Genomic DNA, 5,865 nt, shown 5'->3' on the forward strand with positions numbered 1-5,865 from the left:
GTTGTCAACCCTCCTAGGTATTGAGATAAATTAAATTGTATGAGATTGGATAAATAGATCTAGCGAAAACACAAAATAAAATAAATAAATAAAAAGTGTATCAAGGTATTTTTGGGTATTTGGAATAATAGATCTGAAAACAATATGATAGAAAATAGACCCTGGGGCCGTAGATTTCACTAGTGAATTCTCTCGAGAAAAGAACATACAGTGAGTAAACAAATTACAGTTGGGCAATTGATAGAATATGATGATATCCAAGGCAATGATCAAGTATATAGGCATCACCTCCAACATTAGTAGACCGAACCGATTCTGCATCTACTACTATTACTCCACACATCGACCGCTATCTAGCATGCATCTAGTATTATTAAGTTCATGGAGAAACGGAGTAATGCAATAAGAATGATGGCACGATGTAGACAAGATCTATTCATGTAGGAATAGACCCCATATTTTTATCCTTAATGGAAATGATACATGTGTGTCACTTCTCCTTCTGTCACTGAGATTGAGCACCGCAAGATCGAACGCATCAGAAAGAACCTCTTCCCATTGCAAGAAAAATCAATCTAGTTGGCCAAACAAAACCAAAGTTTCAGAGAGGAAATACGAGGCTATAATAATCATGCATATAAGAGATCAAAGGAGACTCAAATAATATTCATATATAGATATGATCATAAAATCAATTCATCGGATCCCAACAAACACACCGCAAAAAGTCATTACATCAAATAGATCTCCAAGAACATCGATGGAACATTGTATTGAGAATCAAAAAGAGAGAAGAAGCCATCTAGCTATTGCCTATGGACCCGTAGATCTGTGGTAAACTACTCACGCATCATCGGAGGAGCACCAATGAGGATGATGAAGCCCTCCATGATCGTGTTCCCCTCCAGCAAGGTGCCGAAAAAGGGCTCTAGATTGGATCTTGTGGTTCTGGAACTTGCGGCGGCTGGAATTGTTTTTCGTCGACTCCCCTAGGGTTTCTAGAATATTTGGGTATTTATAAAGCTGAGAGGCAGTGGAGAGGGAGCCTGTGGGCCCCACTACCCACCAGGGCGTGCTAGGGGCATTTGGCACACCCTAGTGCCTTATGGGCCCCACGAGCCTCTCCTCCGATACTTCCTTGGCTCCCAAGTTGTCTTCTGGGCAGAAAAAAATCTCCAAAAAGTTTCGTGGCACTTGGACTTCGTTTGGTACTGATATTCTATGAAGTAAAAAACAAGCAAAAAATAACAACTGGCATTGGGCACTGTGTCAATAGGTTAGTCCCAAAAAATGATATAAAGTTGCTATAAATGAATATAAAACATCCAAGAATGGTAATATAATAGCATGGAACAATAAAAAAATTATAGATACGTTGGAGACGTATCAACGCTCTTTACCCCTTTAATTGATTCGTTGGTCCAGATTCCTCTATTCCGCGCCCCCACCGCCGCCGCTCATCCCCTCGGTAGTGGTCCGCCTCTCATCTTCTCTGTTGTGATTGTTTCCCATCTATTTGTTCGATTCTCGTAGTGGCTGAGTTTTGCTGATGTAGTTCATTTTTGTGAGCAGGCGATTTTCTTCGATTTGAAGGCGGTGCTCGCGTGGGCTCAGTGGGCAGAGGAAGGTTTACCTAGGGTTTTGTCCGATTTCCTCATTTTTTTGCTTGTATTCTTGACATCGTCCTTGCTTGTGACGCAAACACCATGTCTTCGCCAAGCAGAGCAGATGGAGGAGATCAAGGTATGTGGACTTCATGCCTCCCCCTTATTTATTTTTTATCTTGTTTTTCTAGTTGTGTTGCTCATCCTGTGGATTCTATTTTTGGTGTGTTATTTCTCAACAAGGTGGTATCTTGTTTTTGCTGTGATTATCTAGTTATTAATTTTGTTTTTGCTTTTCTGAATCCACTAGGTAATTTTGTTGGCACTGGCCCTAATGATGATGTTTATTATTCACGGATTGGATGGTGGTAAAGATGAATGTGGTCAGGCAAGCCTTGAAATGGATTCACCAATTGAAACCTCACCTACAAGTGTGGCCCCTCCTTCTGGTATGTTGCTGTTTGAATCAATGTGTTTCTTGTAAGCTACATTCGTGTGTGTGTGTGTGTGTGTGTGTGTGTGTGTGTGTGTGTGTGTGTGTTGTGAACTGCATTATTATTCATTTGTGTGTTTTCTATATTCGATGTGCATTCTTTCGTTTTATTGTATATACTGCTTATTTAATGTTGTACAAACTACAAAATAATAATGTGTGTGAATTGTGAATTGCATTATTATTCATTTACATACTTGCTATTTTTGATGTGCATGCTTTTGTTTGTTGTATATGGTGTTTATTTGATGTTGTACAAACTGCCGATGGCTTTGTGAAGTTAGTCAACAATTTTTTTTCGAGAATTCTTTTCCTTTATAATGTTTTTGTATGTTGCACTGCATTATATGGATAGGTGAGCTGCATTTTGTTCATTTGCGCACTTAATCACCGTAGTTATACTTCATTTCGACGGGACGATTGATTTTTCCGCCTGGGTTTGAGGAGGTTACTCACTTCTTTGACCATTATTTCGCAGAGGGTGCCGTTGGTGTGAGCTCGGACCAGAGCTTTAGGCGGCCTGTGTTGTCTGAAACACAGTCACAAACTGTTAATGGTACAGAGGAGGTTACGCAGGAGTGGATGGTACCAGCGCTATTTCATGCTTATGAATTGAAGAGACGCAATAAGTCGTTGAGGTTTGAAAGTGATTCAAAGCAGTATGAGGAGAAAGAGAAGCATAGGAGGGCTGTAGATGCTACCAAGAGTAGCAAATTTGGTAATGTCAAGCAGCGTGTTTTGCAGAAGAAGAGTCCGAGTTATGTTGTTGAGCAAGGTTGTACTCCTCAGCGCGGTCCTCGTGTTGCTTGCATGGAAAAGACTTCAGTAAGAGAACTGTTGAAGCTGGTGCAGAGGATATGCAGCGGAAGCGAGCGCATGTCGGTGATGAGCCCGAGCCCGACGACGATGACTTTGTGCTTGGTGATTTTGTGAGGGATGTTCAATCTGGGAGATGTAAAGGTTTTGGTCCATCTAAGAGTCAACATAAGCAGCCGCGTGTTGATACTGACGAAGATGTGGTTGCTGACTCAGGTGGGGAGGCTGATGTTGTTCCAAAGGGTTGTTGAAGTGGTGCCTTTGTTTCTTGCATTGTTATTGTATTTGTCTTGTTTGTCTCTTACTAGTAAGCTTGCACGTGCACGATAGCATAATAATAAAAAAATCTCATCCATCTAGTTTAATTTATGAACCAACAAATGAACATCATATATAAATTTTCAGATGCAAGATTTTACCAAATAGTTATAGAGAACATATTGCAGTTCCGAATCTCTCAAGTATCAAACAGCACAAACAAACATCTGCTCATTGTAATAAATTCCTGGTCATCTAAAAATCTAATAGCCGAAATAAGCCATACTCATCTAAGCATCAAATAAAATTATATTCATTTGAAGCACATTGAGTATTAAAGTGCAATGTTTCGTTTCGTTGCAAAAATAGTACAATATTCCATTCACGAAATCCTCAAGTATGCATACACACAAATATGAAGTACATCCATGTTACATCGCAAAAACATTTGTATTACGTCTTGAAGAAAATACACTCATATTCCATAACAGACAAGCATATTATTCTTGAAAACTTAACACGAGCAATGTCGGATGTATTAATAGGAGTGGATTGTTTTACAACCGGATCGATAGAGCCAGGCTTTGCCTAGCAGAGAAGAAATTGGAGGAGCAAAACCGCAGCCCCATCATCCTGAACAACTCTAACAAAAGCATGTTTCCTCTTCCTCACTAACACTCTGATCATTCCCTCAAAAACAAACTAATCATGATCTTGAATGTGGCAGCGCCGATTCCCCTGTAACATATGAGGTCTCATGCATGTATAATAACCAGTAAAAAATCTCCCACTTGTGTGTCCATTGAAATGTCAGTACAAAAATTAGCAGTAACCAGTAGATGGACATCTTGTTTCTTCAAAACTTATGTACAATAAAACTGGGGATGAATGAACAATCCCGGTAACCAAACCATAGCATTCTCGAGATGACCACCGCCACCGATGGCTTGCCGCCAAGCTTCACCCATGTGCCCTCCACTAATCTCCTGACCAAGGTTCTCCTGCTCAGAAGAGCTATGACTATGACATGCGCCTCCAGTGCTACCACCTATAGTATGGGTGAGGTATCATGTGTGTCGCCCGGTCCTGTTTTAATGTTATGGCCAAAACATATCATGTTCATTTAAACTTGATGTCATCTCTAAGATTACCTATTCACATGGATATGGGATTCATCAGAATTTCAAATCTAGTAATGACATGGTATGAGCATCATATGGAATTCTAAGAGACGGCAATTTCAGTAGAAATACTTATGAACAAAGATAATAAATTATCCTTTTGTACAAACCAACCCAAAATATTTTTCCAACTCCACAATGGTTGTAAATGGTGCTCCATTGGTAACCTCACCCGAGATAATTGAATAGTAAAATCACTTCCAAGTAGCTGAGAACCAAAACATTGGATATCAATACTGAATCATATATGGATTCAGATACTCGAAAATAATATACAGATTTAATTACACATGATCATTCAAGCTAGCTTTTCTAGAGATTGTTTAGAAAATAATTATTCAAAGCATTACAAAGAATTGTATAAAATATTATAAAACACATGATATGCGACATTCATACAAGCTGACCATATACTTTAAGCATGCTCAAGGTAAATCTGTCCAGATATGAGAGTTACATTCATTGAATATAAAGTAAACCTACTATTTATGCTTCAGCACAACTTATCAAAAGGATGACGACCACACCTGGATCATGTAAACTTAGGAGCTTGATGGCGTGCACAGATACAGGCTGTTGCTTGTAGGGTCATTGTTCACGCAGATCTTTGGCGACCTCCTCCACCACCGGCGTGACTCCGTGAGGCCAGCACAAGTGACATTTGCTGTTGCTGGAATGTGATCCTAGTGGCAGAGGGTCTGCGGGCAGGAGGGGACGGTGCTGCCGTACCTAGGTTGATACTTCACAAAAAAAATTTACATGATACAACATATCAGAACATAACGAAGGAAAAGAGGAACTTAAAAAAAAAAAGATGCAAATTGAAATCAAAGGCACATCAGCAATTGTAAGAAAGCGGACAACGCCGAGCGACTGAAGCCAGTGCCGATTGATCTCGCAGCAAAATAAATAATTTCTGCAATATAGATAAGCACGTACCTCAAACTGTTCCGTGCGTGCGTTGGCTGCTGAGCATCCAACCGGAATCGTTCATAGCAGCCAGCCATCTGTCTTTTTGTGTTGCTTCAGTCAGCTTGCTGCAGGATCTCGTTAGGACCAAATTGGATCATCGTGCTTCCCACGATTGTGCTGCCCGAGTGTATGCTGGAGGAGCCGGTCGAGCTCGTCGGGGCGTGCACGACGTGGGCCTAACCACGCGAGCAGCAGGATAAGGCCGCTCCTGGCCGCCGCTTCGTCCCTAGCACCAGCGGCACGCGCGGGCCGCCATCGCCTCGGCACATGCACAAATCCGGCGGGATCTGCCCGCGCCCCATCGGGCGACCCATGCCCCGACGGTAGTGCCTCTCACTTTGTTCACGCTCGTTGGAGCGGCGGATGAGGGGATGGACGCGGCCGACGGCGGTCTTGCGGGGGGCCACCAACGGCGACGTGGGATGGCGCTAGTTGCCAGTTGCTGGACGGCGGCGGCGTGATCTGGGAGAAGGAGGAGGCGACAGGTAGGGGAAAGGATGCAGACGTGCGCTATCGTGGGGCCTACCTTGACGGCCTCTCT

The 5,865-nt window shown here is 42.1% G+C and overlaps 1 long non-coding RNA gene across 1 annotated transcript; it reads right to left on the minus strand.

The window, feature by feature from the left end:
* Window positions 1-3,685: 3,685 nt before the first annotated feature.
* Window positions 3,686-5,848, minus strand: LOC119326508. The gene is made up of 2 exons (XR_005158021.1): window positions 5,292-5,848; window positions 3,686-5,092 (listed from the first exon to the last, which is right to left on the minus strand). It is a non-coding gene; the product is annotated as an uncharacterized LOC119326508 (long non-coding RNA).
* Between the last annotated feature and the right edge of the window lie 17 nt (window positions 5,849-5,865).

The sequence above is a fragment of the Triticum dicoccoides genome, chromosome 6B (genome assembly GCF_002162155.2).
Source record: "Triticum dicoccoides isolate Atlit2015 ecotype Zavitan chromosome 6B, WEW_v2.0, whole genome shotgun sequence".
NCBI lineage: Eukaryota > Viridiplantae > Streptophyta > Magnoliopsida > Poales > Poaceae > Triticum > Triticum dicoccoides.